Here is a 24340-nt window from a genome sequence, read left to right on the forward strand (position 1 = left end):
TCATTCTGTTCAAGGGTGAGAGCAGGTCTCTGCTCCATGTTATTTATAATCTAAACCTAACATGGAGGAAAATCACTTCAGACTTTAACATTTGCTCATTGAGTGGAGGAATTGCATGAACCTTTATTTAATTTAGTTAAATTTTGTAAAACTGGAAGGATAAAGAAAGATCCGACGTATCCCAAACAAACAACATCGTTTTCAGAAAATGATACTAGCAGATTTAACTTTTGTTTCAGACTCGTTTGTTTCCACTTAATTTTAAGACTGCCGTGTTTCATTAGTGATTATGGTGTGCCAGTCGTAGCTTTATTTGATATTAATTCCCCTTCCTTAATGACCATTGAAGTTTCAATTCAACATTAAGTTGTGATAAATCATGTAACAAAATTAACATCCTGTGGTTAATACCTGCGTCTTTGGACTCGGCCATTATTCATGCATTTGAAGATTATTTTTGTTATCATGTGACTAGACAAGACCATTTAACGCAGCGGCAGGTCCTTACACGGCCAATAGCATTGTACCTGAACAATGACTGGTCAGGACTGCTTCAGGAACCTCATCTGGGATTTAAGCTGAAGGACTAGAACCAGGTAATTCTAATAGATTTCAGAGTTGGAAACTGCATACATTTTACATTTTAAATATTGAATAAATGAATTTCCAGTTTGTATTGATGACTTTTAAAATGTCTTAGTCACTTGTTCAATTTTCAGCTCTGAATTACAGATAATTATTTTATTTACTATTTTTATGTAATCAATTGTATTAGCCCTGAATCACAAACACAGAATTAATTGTCAGGATCACTTGGTTTTCTTCTTTTACACATTGTCAGTGACCTGTCTCATTGCCTATTGGTTAATTTGAAGCATGGCTACATTAATTTGTTGCTAACTGAAGAATGGAAAAATACTTTACTGGCCAGTTGAGGGAAGTTTGCATGTGATTGGGGATAGATGTAGGTATAGCAAATGGAACTCCCAAAAGATGGGAGGTGTTGTGAATGGGTAGATGAAAAAGTAAAAGGGATATGAGAAACAACGTAAGGTCACTAAGGCTGAGAAATATACAAACAGGGTTAAAGCAAAAACGCTGTAAAATAAAGAACTTGGATTCTACTCGGAATCCCGAGCCTATGTCTGCCTTATCGACCTTTTTTGAGAATGGAGATTTTGTTCTTGAAAACCCTTGGGCACGGAGAGAATCGTTTATACTCTCTTACAATGGACACACCTCGGTCTCCAAACTCGACGGGAGGTGTACTTCCCAGGTTCTCCTCACAACCCCTGCTGCTGATAAGGTCGCCGGGCACCTCCATCATTGCACGGTCATCAGACGAGCCCCATGCAAGGTGGGTGATGATTAAGATCGAACTTACCCTGCTGTGTGGACTCGTTATCATCAGCATTGGTGCTCAAGAACGGACGGTTTACCCATGCGATCTTGAGCAACCAGAGACTGCGTCCTTGTGTGCCGAGAGACTGATTCTTTCAATGCAAGGAACGTTACCAAGAATAACAGTCGCAATGGTCAACTGCATCAAGAAGATTGGATAGTTCGTTTATCGGATAAGTGTCAATGGTCTTTACCCTGTCAAGGTGTTGTGTGCCAGTTTGATCTCAGTTGTGATATCAGTGGCCCAAGTAAGCCTGGCCTCTATTCAAAAAGTAAAAAGTGAGGTCTGCAGATGCTGGAGATCAGAGCTGAAAATGTGTTGCTGGTTAAAGCGCAGCAGGTCAGGCAGCATCCAAGGAGCAGGAAATTCGACGTTTCGGGCATAAGCCCTTCATCAGGAATGAGGAAAGTGTGTCCAGCAGGCTAAGATAAAAAGGTAGGGAGGAGGGACTTGGGGGAGGGGCGATGGAGATGTGATAGGTGGAAGGAGGTCAAGGTGAGGGTGATACGCCAGAGTGGGGTGGGGGCGGAGAGGTCAGGTAGAAAATTGCAGGTTAGGAGGGCGGTGCTGAGTTCAAGGGAATCAACTGAGACAAGGTGGGGGGAGGGGAAATGAGGATACTGGAGAAATCTGAGTTCATCCCTTGTGGTTGGAGGGTTCCCAGGCGGAAGATGAGGCGCTCTTCCTCCAACCGTAGTGTTGTTATGTTCTGGCGATTGAGGCGTCCAAGGACCTGCATGTCCTTGGTGGAGTGGGAGGGAGAGTTAAAGTGTTGAGCCACGGGTTGGTTGGTCTGGGTGGGTGAGTTCTAATCAGAGTGGAAATGGAGAATTTGATGATGATTGGAATGTGCTGGTGAGGAGGAGAGATTCTCCACAATCAGCTCGAGGGAGGCAGACAGCCACAGAATGAACATTCCAGGATCTCAATCCTCATTAAGCAGCTTTGTAATATTTATCCCGAGAGAGATTTTCCACTTCAGTTGGATGGCAGGCCCAGCTCCAAGCTGTAGCCTGAACCTGCGGCTCTATGTGAGAGACCTTCAGGATGTTTCTGAATCCAAGGGGCCCTGGGTTTTGAGCACACGTTGAAAGGCAGCTGGATTCATTCAGGGCAGGCAGGGAGAGCAGGTCACAACAACAACTGGGTGTTCCCTCTAATAGGGGCAAAAGGCTGGAACCCTCTGGGAATGTTGCTGTCTAATTGTTATCCCACTCCTGTCAATCGGAATATTCATGCTCCTTCTGTGATTTCTGTCTATTACTCAAGCCTCTGTCTATTCTGAATATCCCCCTGACTCCATTAGCCTTTTACTCATTTATTAATCTTTTCAATGGCACCTTATTCAATGTCTTTTGGAAATCCATTATTTTCCATCTACTGGTTCCCTTCGATCTACACTAGAAATCACTTCCTCAATAAATTCTGGTTGAAAGAACATTAAAAGACAATGTAAAATCAGGGGTACAATTCTAAAAGGGCTTCAGGAGCAGAGGGAGCTGGGTGTATATGTACACAGATCATTGAAAGTGATAGGACAAAATAGGAAAGGTTTAGAGGGATATGGGCCAAATGCAGCAAAGTGGGGCGAGTGTAGTTTGGGTAAATTGATTGGCATGGATGAGTTGAACTGAAGGGTTTGTTTCCATGCTGTATGAATCTATGACTCTGAGTATTGATAAGGGTGATGGTACATTAGAGGAGTTCAGTCCCAAACCTAGTACCTGGAGACAGAGCCCTACACTCTGAACTGAAGGAGCACAATAGAAATTCTGGATTGGTTCATCAAAAGGCCTAACAAGCAATTGTACTCCTGGTAAGGTCAGTGCGGAATGATATGCTGCCGACCCAGTACCAGGGGAAGAGACATCATGCAGAGAATGGAGAACTTTCTGCTGGGGGGAGGGGTCAGAGAGGAAGAGGCAGAAGGTCCATGGTGGAACCAATAACTTCGGGATGATGAGGATGAGATTCTCCAATAGGAGTTTAAGGAATGAGAGGGAGAAAAAGGTACAAAAACTTCAAAGATTGAACGTTTTGAATTATTCCCACTGCCCTGCATTAATAACAGTGAAAATGGAACCGTATGAGGTCAGAAAATGTAGCTGGAAAGATAGTGCAAGAGGGAGAGCTTCAACTTCCTTGTCCAGTTCAGTGACTGTAAGGACCTGTTCAAGATGGATGAAGGTTCTGGTTACCCATATCCTGATGGAATGGTTACCTGGTGCTGTGGGGAAGGGCTTAAACTATTTCAACACAGGGCTGGAGATGAGAATGTAATCCTCACAAAAAGTAAAGGAGAAGCAAGGTACAGAGCAGCCTGGGACAGACAGGGTTAGGAATCATGCATCATGAATTCGGATCAGAGAAAATGTGAAGCAATCCCGGTGAGCTCTGGACTGTTTGTATGTAAAGAATATTGGTGAGCTGTGTGGAGAAACAGCCACATGAGACTGCGATGTCGTGGAACTAATTGAGATCTGAGTCAAAGACTGGGAGCAAGGATGTTCTGTCATTCTGGGTGTAAGGTATTCAGGAAAGGAAAAAGATTTGATTCAGTAAAGTATTACAGCACCAAAGGGACAGAACATGTTGATGCACCAATCTTTTTCAGGCAGGAGACTTTAACAAAACATCCAATGAAGATGGAGTCCTGGAGTCATCAGTGAAGTGAAGAACAGCACAACAACACCTCCACTTCCTCAGGAGGCTGAGGAAATTCAGCATGTCCATAAAGACTCAACAACTTTTATAGATGCACCATAGAGAGCCTTCTATCCAGACACATCACAGCTTGGGGATGGCAACTACACTGCCCAGGACTGTAAGAAATGACAGGGAGTTGTGAACACAGCCCAGTCCATCACATAACCTTCCATCCATTGACTCCATCTACGCTTCTCACTGACTCGGGAAGGTAGCTACATCATCAAAAACCCCTCCCCCCACACACCCCAGTTATAATCTCCACCAACCAACATAATCAAAGACCCCTCCCACCACACCCTGGTTATAATATCCTCCATTCTCTTCTGTTAGGTGGAAGGTACAAAAGATTAAACACACACCGACAGATTCAAGAACAGTTTCTTCCCCGCTGTTATTAGGGTTTTGAATGGACTTCTCAAATTTTACATTTAATGTTGATCTCGCTCTTTGTTTCAGCTGCAGAGAAGGTGCACATTGTGTTGTTGGCTCTGTTCTATTACCCTAATGCACATTGTATGGTATGATCTGTGTGGATTGTGCACAACACAAAACGTTTCACTGTACTGAGGTACATGTGTCAATATTAATTCAAATCAAAAAGCCAGGCAGTCTTTTTTTTGAGAACAATGATTTAACTTCATGTGCAATACTGGCTGGAGGTTTGGATGGAGGTGGTACCTCTGTCCCTGGTTGAAGTGTCACACCTTCAGCTGCCTTTACATGGCAGAGTGACCATCCCAATGTGACGTTACAGCTATCTCAGACCAAGTCCCAGCTCAGACAGCTGCCAGTCACTCTCTACTCCCAGCTATACCAAACTGAGATCGCCCTGCTATTTCTCACTCTGCAGACATTTTATTTCCTCACTGTGTTCACCACATTAACAATCTCCTGTTCTCTGTACTGCCCGCTCTCCCAACTCATCCCCTGAAACTCAGTGTGACTCTGGGCACATTCCTTCTCTCAGCACAACTTGTGTTTGTTTCTGTAAAAGTACCCTCTTGTGGCCATTTGTGGATGTACATCAGCAAATTGGAATAAACCGGGTCAGATGGACATTTGAACTCCGTGTGCAGGTTCCACGCAAAGATCACTGTCTCGCAACGAGGTGGGATCGAGGATTCCCCAGACAAACCTGGATTGGGAAATTGTTTTTTATGGAACTAAGTGCACATTTCAAAGTAAACTGAAACCTTAAAAGAAAGGCTGTTTGTGAATGTTGGAGGATTGACCTGACAAGATGGTTACATCAGCAGGTATTATGGGATGGCTAAGAGGGTACAATCATGACAGAGAATCACTTGGTGAGAACGTGGACTGGATCCAGATGTGATTCACTGCTAATAGAAATCCTGCGGATCCAGATGTGAATCAGGTTGGGTGGAGGTGGAGAAGAACAATGCTTTTAATAGAACAAGGGCCTGAAACATCCAAAACACTCGAGAGTTTGTTCACCTCGGACAAGCCAAAATACAAACTGCTGTCAGTTTGTGTAAACTTTAGCAGCGTTGCAGTCATAAGCCGTTAGAGATTGCTGCAAGTTCGCAGATTGGATCAAGGGCTCAGTTACGCACTGAGGATGCTGGAGAATTTAAATACCAAACCCTGCAGGTAATACTGTCACTCATAATGCAGCCTCTTGTGTATTGGTGAGACCGAGCACAGACTGCCTGTTTTGCAGAATCTCCCCTCTGTTTATACGAATGACCCCAAGCTTCCAGTTGCTTGCCATTTCAGTAAACAATCTTGCTCCCACACTAATATTTCTGTCCGTAGCCTGCTCCTGGTTCTAATGAAGCTCATTGCAAGTTGGAGGATCAACATCTTATTTTCCGCTAAGGCAGTTTACAGCCTCTAGGACTCCATACAGAGTTCCCCAATCTCCCTTTGTCCTCTTCTTCTCACATCCCCCAGCTGTGTCTCGTTGGCTTGCTCTCAACACAGCGACTCATTTTCTCTTTTCCATGGTGTACATTTACACATGTTTTACATCTCTATCACTCCTTTACCACTGTGTAGGGGCCCAGAGCAAAAGACAAAGACAATCTGTTCTGCTCACTCCTCTTCCCATTCTGTCAGCATTTCCAGCTACTTTCCATTCTGAAGAAGAATCATATCAGATTTCAAACATTAAATTAGTTTCTCTCATCACAGATGCCACCAAATCTTCTCAGTTGAATCTGTTTCTCTCTGACAACAGCAGTTAATAAAAGCAGGGATACAACAATGTGGTGTTACTACAACATCAGTTCTGAAGAACCAAACCTGACTTGAAATGTTAACCCTGTTTCTCTCTCCCCAGAAGCAGCCAGACCTGCTGAGTGTCACCAGCATTCTGTGTTTGTTTCAGATTTTCACCATCTGCAGTGTTTTGCTGTTATTGAAAGAAATGTCAGCTGTTATTGAATCACCAACTAGCAAATGTTTAAATTTATCATCATGTTCTTCATACATCTATTTCCAGAAGGCCAGCTGTATTGTTTACTTGACAGTCTCAAATAAGGTTTTGATTGCTGTACCCATATTTACACACTCAGTCAACAAAACAGGACAACAGAGAGAGAGAGAGACAGTGATGACAGGGGGAGAATGATAGACAGGAGATTGCAGTGTCTACAAGGAAGGTGAATGAAAATTTGTGGTTTACATAGATATTTGGTCAACTCGTCTTGCCATGGAAATGTCAGGTTTCTATAAATAGATCATGTTTGCCTTCCCTCAGTTCACAAATAAAAGGAAGTTGAGCAGAATCAAATTAATGTGTTGAATTGGATTGTTGGGATCGTAGTTACTCCAACAGCAAGTTGCCCAGAGCCTGGAGCAGATTGGAGTCAGTCAGACAGTCACCTCTGATGAAGTGGAAGTTTCAGGAGACAGTCAAGGCCAAGTCAGTCCTTATTGAAGAAACCGTCTCAGAATCAGGCTCAACTGGGCCAAGGAACTCCCCCCTAATTCAGAAAGTTTGGATTCAAGACTGGTATTATTCTCTTAGAAACAGAAATCCCATGGTTCAGTTAGATTTGTGAATAAATAAAAGAGCTCGGTGTGTTAGATGGAATGTTCATGACTTTTTCATGAAGTCAGGGTCAGTAAACTTTTAAAGATCAACAAAGCGTTACTCATTAGCAATTATGAAAGAAAATAAGTGCAATATATTAAGAACTGAGAACAATCACCATCACGAGGGAAACAGTCCTGAGCAAAATATTGGGATTGAAAACAGACAATTCCCCAAGGCCTGAGGGGGTCCTGCTCAGGTCTTATAGGAAGTGAGAGCAGAGATAGTGGATCCCCTGGGTATAACTTTTCAAAACTCCCTGGATACAGGGAAGGTTTCAGTGGATTGGAAAATGCTATTGGAGCACCCTTATTCACAACAGGAGGGAGGCAGAAAGCAGGAAAGTATGGACCAGTTAGTTTAATACATGCTGTTGGGTAATTGTTAGAATCCATTATAAAGGAAGTAATAACAGGACATTTGGAAAGTTGAAATACAATCTATTGCAGTCAGCATGGTTTTATGAAGAGTAAACTATGTTTGACTAATTTGCTCGAGTTCTTTGAAAATGTAACAGGCAAAGTGGAGAATGGGAACGCTGTAGATACCTGGACTTCCAGAAAGCAGTGCACAGAAAAGGTTATCACACAAGGTAAGATCACATGGGGTTAGGGGTAATTTAGTCACTGACACAGAGGATCGGCTAACCAACAGAAAGCTGAGACTCCCTACAGTGTGGAAACAGGCCCTTCAGCCCAACAAGTCCACACCAACCCTCCGAAGAGTATCCTACCCAGACCCATTTCACTCTGACTAATACACCTAACAATTTAGCATGGCCAATTCTCCTGACCGGCATATATTTGGACTGTGGGAGGAAACCCACACAGACACAGGGAGAATGTGCAAACTCCACACAGACAATCACCTGAGGCTGGACTTGAACCTGGGACCCTGGTGCTATGAGGCAGCAGTGCTAACCAATGAGCCACCGTGCCACCCCATGTGAGGTTAACCAACTTGTATAGAAGAATAGAAAGTTAGGCTATTATCTAAATGGAAAGAAACTTCACAGTGTTTCAGTGCAGAGGGATCTGGGTGACCTTGTGCATAAATCTCAAGGAACTAATTTGTGGTACAGTGGGTAATAAGGAAGACAAATGAAATTTTGGCATTTATTGCTAAAGGTATAGAGTATCAAAGTTGTGAGATGTTGCTGCAACTGTGCAAGGTATTAGTGAGTCTGCACATGGAGTATTGTTTATGTTGTGGTGCTCTTACTTGAGGAGGGATATAGTTGTATTGGAGGCTGTTCAGAGGAGTTTAACCAGATTGGTTCCAAAGAAGAGGGGGTTTGTCTTCTGAAGACAGACTGAACAATTTAAACCAACATGCTGTGGAGGTTTGAAGAATGAGACGAGATCGAATTGTTGTAGCTAAGATTCTAAAGAGGATTAATAAAGTAGGTGGAGACATTTCACCTTGTGGGGAAATCCCGAACAAGAGGTTTTGGAGAAGGAATACCAGATTTAAATCAGAGATAATGATAAATTATTCCTCTCAAAAGGTCGTGTATCTGTGAAATCCACTATGGACAGCTGGATACTGATTTTAGGAGGAGACAGGCACATTTTGAATTGGTAATGGGGTGAAGGGTTACAGGGAGTGATCAGGAAAGTGTAGTTGAGTCTGAGATGAGAGCAGCCATGATGGTATTAAATGGCGGAGCAGGCTCCAGGGGCTGCATTGTCTACTCCTGCTCCCAGCTCTTATGTTCTTAGTGCCCTCTTGTGGCCATTTGTGGATGTACAGACCGGGCTCAGTCACTCTCCTGATTGGTTTGAGAATGCAAAATACAAACGTAAATGTCTTCTTCATTTCTTGTGACATTCACTTGGTGACTTCTTTCAATTCTTGGTATCGTGTTCACTCACATCTGCCTTTTAGTGCTGCAGTCTCTCATGGTGAACACTAAATGTTCTCTCCCCTCCTTCTCCTTTCCTGTCTCCCTTTCCCTCTGTGACTATATCCCCCTTTTGGAATGCAGTGTCTGTGCTTGGAGACGGTGGTCTATGTTTTACACTGACCCTCAGTGTCAGGTCGAAGAGTGAATTCAAAGCCCGACCTTGCTGCAGTGACCCCGGGGCTGCTGGGTTTACCACAAGCTGCCTCCTCATTAGCCGCCGGTAAGCTCTTCATCCCCAAAATGGGGCTAATGGCTTCCTGATTCTACCCAATGGACCAGGGGCTGATGGCTCTGACCCCACAGTAGTGGCCCAGGGAGAGGGGGGGGTGACCCTGAGGGTATCTAAAATTGGAGCATCCCTCAGACAATTGAGACAGCATTCGACTTGAGGAGGTTAAGGAGGGGTGTATGCTCCATGGGACGGAGCAGAAACAACTCTGGGAGGGTTAGTTGGAGAACTCTCCTGGTTGGACCAAGGTACCTCCAGCACTGATACCCTTTCAACCGCCCCCACCAAAAGTTACCACAAGCAAGCTTATTCCATGAAGCTGGTGAGTGCTGACAACATGGTCAGGAGTTGCCTCATGGTCTGGAAAATGGCAGCTGGCCACGAGATCACAAGATATAGGAGCTGAATTAGGCCATTCAGCCCATTGAGTCTGCTCCACCATTGCACCGTGGTCCTTACACTGGTTTGTAACGGTTGCCTTCCATGTACAAATAGATGCCTGTCTCCATGGTGATGGTAGCTGGTCTGAAACCAGTCAGTAGGAAACATCGATGGTGACAACACAATGCAGCAACTTCCTACTTTACCAGCCTCCACTCCCACCATCTAGGAGCAGTGTAATGTCTCGTGATGAGTGAAGTAAGGGGAGAATGTGGCTAACTCTGTGGACACCTGTCTTCAGAGATGAATGTGCCATCAAGAAATTGTCAAGAGTTTGGCTTCTATTCTGGCCAATCAGAAATTGGCTTTGTTTCCTTTTTATTTGATGTGGAGAGTTGAGTGTGTGGCGCCATCTAAAGGACAGTGAGAAGCAGCTGTTAGACACAAGGTTTCTGCCCGTCTTTCACTCAGGTTTGAGCAGGACATCAGGAGCTGTCCTTCCCAATCATGTGACCATCCTTCACTGAGCATGGAATGACTGAGCCAGGAGCTGTCAGATTCAGGAAGTAAATCATTCAAAGGTTTGTCTTCTGCCAGCCATCTTACAGACCCAGTGGGAGGAGCTCTGTGGGAATATTATCCCAGCCCCACCCTTTTCTGTTTCTCTCTGAGCTTGCTGTTCATTTATCACCCTCAACGTCAATATCTCCCTCTTGTAACTCTGATACCAACTCGTTTTATTCTCTCTCTTTTGAATTATTTCCTCGCAATCCATCTCTCTCCCTTAACTCTGATTTCACTTCCGCTGTTTCCTGTAAGTTCTCAGAACCTTCCCACACATCACCCTCTTTCTTCCATCTCTCCTCTCTTGTGCTCAAGTTCTGTCTTCCAGTTTGTACATTCCCAATCACCTGTCCCCGGGGGCTCCCCATAAAATATTTTCATTTTGTTTTCATCTTTCATTTTGTTGTCAGGGAGCACATTCCATCCCTTCAGTGGACGTTGGGTTAAATCTACAGCTCGGAGAAGATTGTACCTAATCAGCACTTCAGACCGAAACCTGCAGCTGTCAATGTTAGCGCCGACAGGAAGGACTACAACAGGAAAACCATCAGTTTGACTGAAATCTGCAGGCCAAACATACACTTTCAAACAGGGATTTTTATTTACACGCCAGATGTTTAACACCTTTCGGTCAAAATTACCTCCATTCTCTTTTATATGAATTGCTTTCCCCCTCTCAAGTTCTTGTGGTGATCAAGGCAGATTTTGTTTGTGAGACTCTATCAGACAGAGATGGGGGCAAGCTTGGGATGAGAGGGATGTAGCTCAAACATGGGGAGATATATGGGCTTGTGAAATACAGATTAAACTATTCACCTACAGGAGAGGAACTTGGAACTTTGAATTCCCACTTCGGAGCAGCGAGAGGCGGGAGGAGGTGACGTTGGTGCTAGGTAATTGTCGGGAAGGCTGGTAGGTATATTTAACGGTCTTACCTTCAGGCCAGCAAGGGAGGAGTGGGCAAAGGACTTCTGGGAAGGGTAAGTAGAACAGTTTATATTTGCATGGTTGCGTTACCCAGCAGGCAGTGCAGGGATCCCCTGTGACCAATCCCCTCAACAATAAGTATACCGTTTTGGATACTGTTGGGGGGATGACTTACCAGGGCAAAGCAATGGGGCACCTGCTGCTCAGAAGGTAAGGGAGAAGAGGAGCAGAGCATAGTCATTGGGGACTTGATAGTTAGGGGGACAGATAGGAGGTTCTGCGGAGACGAGAGACTTTCACGGTTGGTGTGTTGCCTCCTGTGTGCCAGGATCCGTGATGTCTCTGATAGTGTTTTCGGGATCCTTCGGGGAGAGGGAGAGCAGCCCCAAGTCATGGTCCACATTGGCACCAACAACATAGGTCAGAAGAGACATGGGGGACTTGAGGCAGAAATTCAGGGAGCTAGGATGGAAGCTTAGAGCTAGGACAAACCGAGTTGTTTTCCCTGGTTTGCTGCCTGTGCCACATGCTAGTGAGGTGAGGAATAGGGAGAGAAAGAAGTTGAACACGTGGCTACAGGGATGGTCAGGAGGGAGGGTTTCTGGTTTTTGGATAATTGGAGCTTTTTCTGGGGTAGGTGGGACCTCTACAAGCAAGATGGTCTTCATCTAAACCAATATCCTGGGTGGGAAATTCACTAAAGCTATTCAGGTGGATTTAAACTAATACAGGAGGGGGATGGGAACCAAAATTGTAGGACAGTCCAGAAGAGGATGAGTTTAGGGAGTTCCAAAATCAAGTATCTGACACTGGCAAGCAAGAACCTGGTTTGAAGTATGTGTACTTCAACACGAGGAGCATCCGAAATAAAGTGGGTGAACTGGCAACGTGGGTTGGTACCTGGGACTTCGATGTTGTGGCCATTACGGAGACAAGGATAGAGCAGGGACAGGAATGGCTATTGCAGGTTCTGGGATTCAGATGTTTCAGTAATAACAGAGAAGATAGTAAAAGAGGTGGAGGTGTGGCATTGTTGATCATGGACAATATTACAGTTGTAGAAAGGATGTTTGGGGACTCATTAACTGAGGTAGAATGGGCTGAGGTTAGAAACAGGAAAGGAAAAGTCACCATGCTGGGAGTTTTCTATAGACCTCCCAATAGTCCCAGAGATGTAGAGGAAAGGATAACAAAGATAATTCTCGACCAGGAGTGAGAGAGGAGGGTAGTTGTCATGGGAGACCTCAACTATCCAAATATTGACTGGGATCACAACAGTACGAGTAGTATAGATGGGTCAATTTTTGTCCAGTGTGTGCAGGAGGGCTTCCTGACACAGTATGTAGACAGGCCTACAAGGGGTGAAGCCACTTTAGGTTTAGTACTGGGTAACGAGCATGGCCAGGTGTTAGATTTGGAAGTAGGTGAGCACTTTGGAGACAGCGATCACAATTCTGTCAGGTTTACTTTTTGTGATGGAAAGGGATAGGTGTACTCCACCAAGTAAGAGTTACAGCTGGGGGAAGGGAAATTACGATGCAACTAGGAAAGATTTAGGAAGTGTAGAATGGGGAAGGAAACTGCAGGGGATAAGCACATTAAAAATGTGGAGCTTATTCAAGGAAAAGCTCCTGTATGTCCTAGATAAGTACATACCTGTCAGGCAGGGAGGAAGATATAGAACGCGTGAGCCGTGGTTTACTAAGGAAGTGGAATCCCTGGTCAAGAAGAAGAAGAAGGCTTATGTTAGGACAAAATGTGGAAACTCGGGGCACTTGAGGGTTACAAGGAAGTCAGGAAAGACCTAAAAAGAGAGCTCAGAAGATCCCGGAGGAGACATGAGAAGTTGTTGGCGGATAGGATCAGGGTTAATCCTAAGGCTTTCCATAGGTACGTCAGGAATAAAAAAATGATGAGACTTAAATTAGGGCAAATCAAGGATAGTGGTGGGAAGTTGTGTGTGATGTCAGAGGAGATAGGGGAAATACTAAATATTTTTCGACAGTATTCATTATAGAAAATGAAAATGTTGACGAGGAAGATAGAGATACTTGCATCTAGACTAGAAGAGATTGAGGTTCACAAGGAAGAGGTATTAGAAATATTGCAGAGTGTGAAAATAGACAAGTCCTCTGGGCCGGATGGGATCTATCTTAGGATCCTCTGGGAAGCAAGGGAAGAGATTGCCGAGCCTTTGGCACTGATCTTCAAATCATCATTATCTGCAGGAATAGTGCCTGAGGACTGGAGGAAAGCAAATGTGGTTCCCCTATTCAAAAAAGGTAGTCAAGACAACGCTGGTAATTACAGACCAGTGAGTCTCACTTCAGTTGTTGGTAAAGTGTTAGAAAAGATTATAATAGATAGGCTTTATAACCATCTAGAAAATAATAATCTGATCAGGGACAGTCAGCACGGTTTTGTGAAGGGTCAGTTGTGCCTAACGAATCGTATTGAGTTTTTTGACAAAGTGACCAAAAAGGTAGATGAGAGTAAGTTGATTGATGTGGTGTATATGGATTTCAGCAAGGCGTTTGATAATGTTCCCCACAGTAGGCTATTATACAAAGTGTGGAGGAATGGGATTATGGAAGACATAGTAGTTTGGATCAGTAATTGATTTGCTGGAAGAAAACAGAGGGTTGCAGTTGATGGAACATGTTCATCTTGGTTTCTAGTTACTAGCAGTGTACCACAAGTGTCAGTGTTGGTCCACCGCTGTTCGTCATTTTTATAAATGACCTGGATGAGGGCTTAGAAGGGTGGGTTAGTAAACTTGTGGACGGCACTAAGGTCGGTGGAGTTGTGGATAGTGATGAATGATGTAGTAGGTTGCTGAGAGATATAGATAGGATGCAGAGCTGGGCTGAGAGGTGGCAAATGGAGTTTAATGTGGACAAGTGTGAGGTGATACACTTTGGACGGAGCAATCGGAATACTGGGCTAATGGTAAGATTCTTGAGAGTGCGGATGAGCAGAGAGATCTCGGTGTCCATGTACACACATCCCTGAAAGTTGCCACCCAGATTGACAGGGTTGTTAAGAAGGCATACAGTGTTTTGACCTTTATTAATAGGGGGATTGAGTTCCAAAACCAGGAGGTTATGCTGCAGCTGTACAAAGCTCTGGTATGGCCACACTTGGAGTATCGTGTACAGTTCTGGTCACCGCATTATAAGAAGGATGTGGAAGCTTTGGAAAGGATGCAGAGGAGATTTACCAGGATGTTGCCTGGTGTGGAAGGAATGTCTTCCGAGGAAAGGCTGAGGGCCTTGAGGCTGTTCTCGTTAGGGAGAAGATGGTTGAGGGGTGACTTAATTGAGACATATAAGATAATCAGAGGGTTAGATAGGGTGGACAGGGAGAGCCTTTTTTCAAGTATAGGGACGGCAAACATGAGGGGACACAACTTTAAAGTGAGGGGAGATAGGTATAAGACAGATGTTAGAGGTAGTTTCTTTACTCAGAGAGTAGTAAGGGTATGGAATGCTTTACCTGCAACTGTAGTAGATCAGCCAAGTTTAAGTGCATTTAAGTCGTCATTGGACAGGCATCTGGACGTACATGGAATAGTGTAGGTAGGATGTGCTTCAGATTAGTATGACAGGGCAGTGCAACATCGAGGGCCGAAGGGCCTGTACTGCGCTGTAATGTTCTATTTTCTATGTAAATGGGAGCTCTCTCTTATTGTTAGTGCGCGGGAGGAAGTCTGTACACTTTGATGAATCAGAACTCTGCGCAGAATGTGCAGCCATCATTACAACCTGGCCTGTCTTCAGGGTTTTTATGAAATTAGATAGCTCTCCCATGATAAGGAGAGGCTCCTGACTCTGACTGCCCCGAGCAGGCCCTGGACTGGTGCTGGAGGCTGCCCCTGACTTACTGCACAGGAAACCCCTGAGAGAAAGCTCTCCACCTTGACTTATCTGGGGCCTGCTGACAACTCTGACAAGCTTCCTGGCTTTGTGTCTGTGCTCAATGGCAAGATCAGACAGCAGTGTATGAGCCTGGCTGAGAGAGAAAATGAGCAGAAAATGTGAGCCAAAGCAATGGGAAGAGGGATGCTTGTACATCCAGGTCAGCTCCGAGTAAGTGCTCTGAGAGTAAGTGGAGAGTCTGGAGATGCAGCCTGGTCCAGTCCATGAGCTGGGTGTGTGGCCCTGAATGTACAGGGTCCCTGCTTCAACGTTACAATGAGAGTTGTCAGTGCACACCAAGGGGCAGCATTGAAGTGCAGAAGGGTCCTTTAAGTGGCATTGATATATGACATGGGGGGCTTTAGAGACTGGCACGTGTTGGATGCCAATGTCCATGGAGGTGGGGAGCATGTGACTGATGCCCATGAACTGTGCCCTGAGATGTTGGGATCCAGTCTCTATCATGAAGGTCTGTAAGAGAAAGTGGTGAGCTGCATCCACGAGGTACTTATTCTGGTTTCCTTGTTGCGTTATTCCAGAAACTGAGCTTGTTTGTTGAGTTTGGTCAGATGTGAGGCTGAATATTAATGAGCCGAGTTGGGATGCTAACAAGGTGGTGTTTAGCCGTCACTAATGCCCATCAATCCCCATCTCCCTGCTGCCCAGTGAGAGTTTCCACATGCCACTTATCAAAAACACTCACTCCCTCATGGGCACACACACAGAAACACATGCACCCTCACACACGCACACATGCTCACACAGACCGACACACTCACACAGACCAACACACACACACACACACACTTCAATCAATACACAGACACACACACACCAACACATACATACACACTCACACAGACCAACATGCACACACCAACACATGCACACACACACTCACGCACACCAACACGCATACACACACACCAACACACACATACTGACGCATTCACATTGAGACACACTGACACACACACACACCAACACACTGACACACACACCAACACACTGACACACCCACACCCACACCCACACACACGCACACACCAACACACACACAGACACAGACACACACTGACACACGCACATACACACACACATACACTGACATACCCACTCTCACACACACACACATACACTGACACACACACACACACACAATATTATGTGATTATCGGAAACACAAGAAGTAGATCACATTTCTACAACTAAACTCTTTCAGTTGCACATATTGTAAGCTGTTTGAGTTTACTCTTGTGGTCCGTTGAATGAATGGGAAAGCGCAATGTTTGTGTTTCCATAAGAGTTCCAGTGCAGATTTATGAAGACGCATCTTTTTGCTGGTGAAGATTGATTTAGCCGTCTCCCTCAATGCCTGAGCTGATTGATTGTCCTGTCTGGGTCCAATTCTTGGTGCTAGAGGAATGGTCCCTCCAGTTCTGGTGGTTTCAGGACGGCCTATTCCCAGTTTCATTCTTGAAGTAATGGCCTAAGTGATCCATTACTATGACAACCAACAAGAGGGAAAAATATCCTTGACCTCATCCTTACCCATCTTCCAGGTGCTGATACATCTGTACATGACATTACCAGCTAGAGTGACTACCACGCTGTCCTTGTGCAGACAAAGTCCTGACTTCACATTGAGAATACCCTCCATTGTGTTTTGTGACATTATCAAAGAGATGATTGGACTGATCTAGCAACTCAAGACTGGGCATCCATGAGGTGCTGTGGATCATCAACAGCATCAGATTTGTATTCCAGCACAAGCTCTAACCTCATGGCCAGGCATATCCCCCACTCAACTATGAGCACCGAGCCAGGGGATCCCCCACGGTTCAATGGAGAGGGTAGGAGGGCATGCCAGGAGCAGTACAAGGCAAACCCAAACATTAGGTTACAGGCCAAACAACAAACACAGCAAGTGACAGACAGAGCTAAATGATCCCACAACCAATGGGTCAGATCTATACTCTGCAGTGCTGCCACATCCAGTCATGAATGGTGAGAGACAATTAAACAACTCACTGAATGGAGGAGGAGGCTCCACAAATCTCCCCATCCTCAATGATGGAAGAGCCCAACACATCAGTGTTGATGATAAGACTGAACCATTCACAGCAACCTTCAAACAGAAGTGCTGAGTGGATGATCCAGCTCGGACTCCTCCAGTGGTCCCCAACATCACAGAAACCAATCGTCAGATAATTCAGTTTACCTCATGTGATATGAAGAAACTGTTGGAGGGACTGGATATGGGATATGGTTCCCAACAGTATTCCGGCAATAGCACTGAAGACTTATGGTCCAGAACTTGCTGCTCCCCCAGCCAAGCTGTTCCAGTGCAGCTACAACACGAGGAATGCTGCAGCAAGCAACTGACTCCCAAAGCCAGTCCAGCATCCACAATGAGCCAACCATTAGTGTGATGGGATATTTCTCATTTGCCTGGATGGGTGCAGCACCTAAATCAATTAATAAACTTCACACTATTCAGGATAAAGCAACCTGCTTGACTGGCAAAACATTCACAAACATTCACTCCTTCTACCTTTACACAGTAGCAGCAGTGCGTACTATCCACAGGGTGCACTGCAGCTAGTCACCAAAGATCCTCAGACAGCATCATCCACAACCACTTCCATGTGAGGGACTAGGGAGTTAGAAACATGGGAACACTATCAACTTCCTGTTCCCCTCTAAGTCATCCACCATTCTGACTTTGAAATATATCACTATTCCTTCATGGTCACTGGGTCAAACCCCTGGAAGTCCCTCCTTATCATCAGAGAATCTGTATTGATTGAAGTTTGCATAGCCTTTGAGGGCATTTTCAGTGATTATTTTACTGATTTCAATTATTGCCTGCATTGGAGAAATTATATTTGATTCAGACGCTGTATCTGTGGAGGGTGAGGAATTCAATCACGATGTTTGATTTATTAAAACGTACAATGTGTCGTCTCCATTAACCAACTATCAACCCATCACAGAGCAGCCGCTGAAATCCAGGGAAGCCACATCCCAGTGTTGAGGAGAATATTTCTCAGAGAGACACTCAACAACCGGAATTTAATTTCCAAATTGTCAAAGGCAAGGGAATGATGACATTGAAGTAAAGTGAGATTTCAATGTTTGACAGATGGTGTTGGGGTATCAATGGACAGATTGGCACAGTGGCTCAGTGCTTAGCTCTGCTGCCTCACAGGGACAGCGGGTGGGTCTGGGTGGGATCAATGTGGACTCGATGGGCCCATTGGCCTACTTCCACATTGTAAGGATTCTATGATTTTCTTCAATATGCATTTTCCAATGTTTGCTATCGACCGTTTGAGATTTGCATCATCCAGTAAACCTCAGTTCTAAAAATGCTCTGTGACAACTGGGAGTTAACTCACCGCTGTCACCTGTTTGTTCAATTTTGTAAATAAATTGATTGAACCACATTGTAATGTAACAGTCCCCCAGACGGTGCCAGCAGGTATAAATGAAAGGCTGTGAGATTATATCATCTTGGCATTGAGTACAGAGAAATTGACATCACAAAGTGATTGAGGAAGAAAATGACGTTTTCAATTTATGTTGTGTGGAAAATATTTGTCACCACCCTTCCGTTTATAACAATTCCTGGTAAGTTCCTTGCACCTTTGAATTTGTGTGAATCTGTCTGAGGATTCTCTGTGGGGTCACTCTGACAATGACACATGGGCAGATTGTGCCCAAAAGTCAGACAGTGGCAGACGATCAGTAATTTAGTCTCAGATTCCAGGGACCCCGTGGAATCCACATCATCGCAGATTCCGCAGGAATTGCCTGGAAAATTATTCCTCTCTTCTGGGAACCTCGCAGAAATCTCCATTTCAATCAAAGACTATGAAGATTTTCGGTGGAATTAATAAAATGAATCACTTTGTAAAAATATAAGCCGTGGTATTTTTATGTAGAGTTTTCAAAAATCAGTTAGTTTGCGTGTTGTTCTGGTTTGCTGAGTGAATGAGCAGTGGGCTTTTCTGTGCATCTGAAGTTAAAGTTATTTCTGCATGAACATAAATTTGTTTTAAACATTGCGTTTGAGGTTTGGCTCTCGGCTTAATGGCTTTGTGCATGAGTGAACCTGTGTTTATTTTTGATGATTGCAACCCAGCATGGTATTAATGGAGCCCGAAAGATTGGTTGGAGAGTTCTGGAATAAGCGATGAAGGAAGAAACACTTAACTGAGAAAGATTTGCTGTCACTGATATCATTTTTGTCATTTATTTTAGTTCCATTCAGACCCTGGAAATGATTGGATGTGTAGATCTGTGCTCATGCGGAGGAAATGAGAGTTTTAGTAAATTACATTGTCTTCAAATGAAAATGTTGTGTTGGTCCCAGACAGAAGTTTTGGGACAAGAAAAATCTCTGAAGAGATTGTTTAAAGCTGAGTACATTGACACTCAATTATGTGGTAGCTCCATGAAGGAATTCACTGCAGGTCCAGTTTCCAGGTGACAATCACAAGCATTTAACCGATTGATAGATACAGGGATTCTGGTGTGAATATTATTGAGTGTTGTTTCTTTGTAACGACACTGGGCGTCGTGTTTTGCATAATATATCAAAGTCATGTCCTTTTGTTTCATTTATATATTGTTTTGGGGTTAATGAGAGTTATACATTTACTGTGGGTTCATTGCCTTTGAATCTGCATAACAAGTACGTAGTTTGGTTTATTGTATTTTATCGGGGTAAAAACAAGGACTGCAGATGCTGGAAAGCAGAGTCTCGATTAGAGTGGTGTTGGAAAAGCACAACAGGTCAGGCAGCATCCGAGGAACAGGAAAATCGACGTTTCGGGCAAAAGACTTTCAACAGGATTAGAGGCCTCTATTCCTGATGAAGGGCTTTTGACTGAAACGTCAATTTTCCTGCTCCTCGGATGCTGCCTGACCTGCTGTGCTTTTCCAGCACCACTCTAATCTCGACTCTCCTAATTTATCGTCATTTCTTTTGCAATATATCTCTGTTTTGTTGTGTAACCAATATTTGCAGCATTGCGTGTTTATAATTCAGCAAGAGATCACTTTGTTTAATCAAAACAAATCAGGTTATGATCCATCAGGCTGGATTTCTGTCGAGGATCTGGTTTGTTCTGTAATTAATCAGCTGGTGTCAGAACAGAAGTGAGGCGATTAGGCACTTAGACTGACTCCTGAGGAACTGATACACTAACCCTACACCTCAAATAGATATATCCATCCAATCCATTATATGTCCCAGATCCTGATCAGATATCCACACTGAGATGTAATCTAATATCATCCCTGACAAATTTACTCCTCTCTAACTGCACCACAGCTAACGCATAACAAACTCCCTCCCTCCCCACCGCCAGACCTGTAATACTGGAACTACATGAGACACCGGGTGGCTTACAGCTGTGGTTTTGTGCACAGTACTGGTCATCACCTATCAGCGAGAATAGAATTGCACTGAGTAGAGTATAGAAGAGATTTACAAGAATGGTATTAGTATGTGGAAATTACTGCAGCATTGAGAAAAGATGGATTTTAACTAAACAGAGGTGAATGAGATTTGACATGATTGAGATGTACAAAATAAGCAGGGTCTTGGACGGAGACTTGTCTCCCCGAATGCAGGACCATTTACCAGGAGACACAGAGTGAGAAACATTGAGGGAGGATTACCAAGAAAATTAGGCCTAGCATTTCATTTAGAAGATATTGCGACTGGAATTCACTGCCCAGTTTTGATGGTGGCTTGAGGTGACAAAGCTTAACTCATTCAAAGGGAACTTGGATCTGCATGTGAAGTGTCCAGCCCTTCAACACTGTGAACAAGGTGCTGGAACGTGGGATCAGAGCAGGGAGCTAGTTTGTTCAGTTGATGCAGACATGAATGGCATCTTGGAGTGCCATAACTTCCGAGCATTTCTGTGGGATTGCAGAAAGACTGAGGAGTGTTAGAATGAATTTGCTTGGAGCCTTGAATAGCCTGTTTCTGTGTTGTCCGTTTCCACCACTGGAACATGGACCGGATTTTTACCATATTGTATTTTATTATCCAAAGGATTTGAGCTGTGGTACTCAGTAATTGCAGTACTGAATTGCCTGTTTTCTTTTGCATTGTGTAGTTTATTAATAAAATATCAACAAGACCTTTCCCAAATTATTTGAGTCAGATAACGCAGAGAATGTAATAAACAGTCACAGTTCTCGATTTGCATTTTGCATTATTTGATGACTGAATGTAGAAGAAAAATTAGAACATTTGTTAAGTATGACAAGGAATTGTTTACTTTCTAAAACAAACTATGAGGAATTCAGTGAGTTCACAAATCCTCAGTTTACAGAATGTAGAGTGAGGTGCTGGAAAAGGACAGCATGTCAGGGGACTTCGATCGTGGTTTGTGCCTTTAATGGTGAAACAAACCTTTCTCAGATCTGTTAGCATTAGCCGTCAAATAATAATATCTCCTCAGGTACAACAACTCATGACTTTTGTATTGTAGTGACTAGAAGATTCTAGGTAATTCTATATGGAGGACGGGCAAAGATTGTAGCTGTAAGAGCTGCTCCTTTTTTGCAGGATCTTCGGTGACAGAGCTGATTTCCATGAACTCCGGGAAGGGGAATTATTGTTTTATAAGCTATTACATCGTTTTCGAAATTTGAGGAAAAGAAAGACCAAAGCAACGGCGATTTAAAAAGGAGGAAGAGAGACAATGTTAGAGATCACATGGTCAGCGAAAGAGAGAGACAGAGAAACCTACACGGCTGTCTGACACAGCAGTGAATGTAGAGTCAGGTGCTGGAAAAGAACATCCTAGAAGCGGGAAAATAGATGTTTTGGGCACAATCCCTTCATCAGGAATGTCCGAAACGTCGATTTTCCTGCTTCTCAGATGTTGCCTGACCTACTGCGCTTTCCAACACCTCACTCTCGACTCTAAATCTCCATTATCTGCAGTCCTCACTTTTGCCACATCAGTGAATCTGCACAACGACTGCCTTCGCTTTTTGAGTTCATGTATTTCTGGGCACCAGAGTGCATCTCGGAAAAAGCAACAACACAGAAATCACAGCTGACCTTGGAGGAACCTGTGTGGGAGAATTCATGGCACAGGCTTTTACTTGTAATCTTGCTTATATTTTTTGTGTAAGTCTACCATAGTGAGTAGAGTGAGTTCTTTTTGGTTTTATGTTTTATTGAGGTCTGTGTCTTGACGAAAATGTGAAAATAAAAAGCATAGGCAATAACTTAGCCTAGAGCTGTGCCTTTGAGCGCAGTAAGACTGGGATATTTTCTGGGTCTGCAGATTGCTCAGCCACAATGGTGGCCTTTAGTAGAGTGATATAATCTTCCTGTCGGATATGAGATTTTCCGGACAGCTTCCATGTTACTGATGATGAGGATCTACAGTAAGTGTGTTTGTTTGTGAATCCCGTCAGATGGCATGGATTTGTTTGGAGCAGCAGTTTGAGGCAATGAGGAATTTATAGGAGGTAGGGGTGTGATGGATAGCACTTACAGGAAGAGAGAATAACCACAGATACAATCAGTTTGTTGGGTTACCTCCAGGAAAGGTAGGAGAGGGAGGCTTGTAGTGCAGGAGTCTCTGGCGGCAACCCCCATTTTAAACAAGCATGCTGTTGCGGAAAACATGGGGGTGTGATAGACTGTTAGGGGAATGCAACACGAACAGCCATGTTTCTGGTACCAAGTCTGGCTCAAATGTAACAAGCGGTACGTCAGTTTCCAAATGATCATTTCTGGTAGTCAAAGGCTCAGATAGACGTTCCTGAGGCCAAGAGCGAACAATCAAAATGGAGTGCTGTCTTGCTGCTGCCAGGATCAAGGATCTCTTGGAGAAGATGCAGAATATTCTCAAAGGGGCGGGGCACCAGCAGGAGGTCATTATGCACATTGGAACTAATGACATAGGAAGGAAGAAAAGATGAAATTCTGAAGGGAGAATATAAGAAGTTAGGCAGGAATTTAAAAGGACGCCCTTGAGCTTAGTAATATCTGTATAAGTCTCAATGCCACGAGCTAGTGAGCGTAGGATCAGGAGGATAGAGCAGATGAATGCGTGGCTGAGGTACTGGTGCAGGAGACAAGGGTTCATATTTTGTTATCACTGGAACCTGGGGTAGAAGTGACCTGTATAAGGAGAACAGATTGAATCTGAATTGGAAGGGGACTAATATACGAGCAGGGAGATTTGCTAGAGCTGCTCAGGTGGATTTAAATTGATAAGGTCGGGGTGTGGTGAGAGCGGGGAACCAGGGGAGTGGGTGGGACCCAGGGAGATAGTGAGAAAAATGTCAATCTGAGACTGTAACATTTGGGAAAAGGAGGCGTTCGAACAGTCAGGGCAGGCAGGAACAAAGCAGAGAACGAGTTAGCACTGATAAATTAAACTGAATTTGTTTCAGTACAAGATTCCAAACAGGGAAGGCAGATGAACTTAGGGAATGGTTAGACAAATGGGATTTAGAAATCATAGCAATTGTGGGGATGTTGATTAGGGGTAGACATGACTGGCAACCTAATGTTGCAGAATACAAAGGCTGTGGGAAGGAAAGAAAGGAGGAAGAAAAGAAGAGGATAAGTTATGTATTTGATAAGGGATGGCATTACAGCTGTACTTACAGGATGTTCCTTGGAATACGTGCAGGGAAGTCGTTTGGGTTGAACTGAGAAATAAGAAAGAAATGATCACCTTATTAGAATTGTATTGTGAACCCAGCCCCACCGTCAGCGGGAATTTGAGGAGAAACTTTGTAAGGAGATCTCTGATCTTTGAAAGAACAATATAGTGGGAATGAGAGGGAATTTTAACTTTGCAAACATAGACTGAGATGTCTGTAGTATTAAGGGTTTAGATGGAAAGGAATTTGGTAAGTGTGTTCAAGAACATTTTCTGATTCAGTATGTGGATGGGCCTACTAGAGAAGGCACAAAACTTGAACTACTCTGAGGGAATAAGGCAGGGCAAGTGACTTAGATGTGAGTTGGGGAGCACTTTGGAGCCAGTGACCATAATTCACTTAGTTATAGTACACTGATGGAAAAGGATAGACCGGATCTAAAAGTTGAAATTACATAAAAAGCCAATTTTGATGGTACCAGGCAAGAACTTTCAAAGGTTATCTGGGCATAGATGTTCTCAGGTAAAGGGAAGGGGAGAATGGGAGACCTTAAAAATGAGACAACGAGAGTCCAGTTCAGATGAAAGAC

This window comes from Hemiscyllium ocellatum, chromosome 10 (assembly GCF_020745735.1).
Source record: "Hemiscyllium ocellatum isolate sHemOce1 chromosome 10, sHemOce1.pat.X.cur, whole genome shotgun sequence".
In the NCBI taxonomy this organism is placed as follows: Eukaryota; Metazoa; Chordata; class Chondrichthyes; order Orectolobiformes; family Hemiscylliidae; genus Hemiscyllium; species Hemiscyllium ocellatum.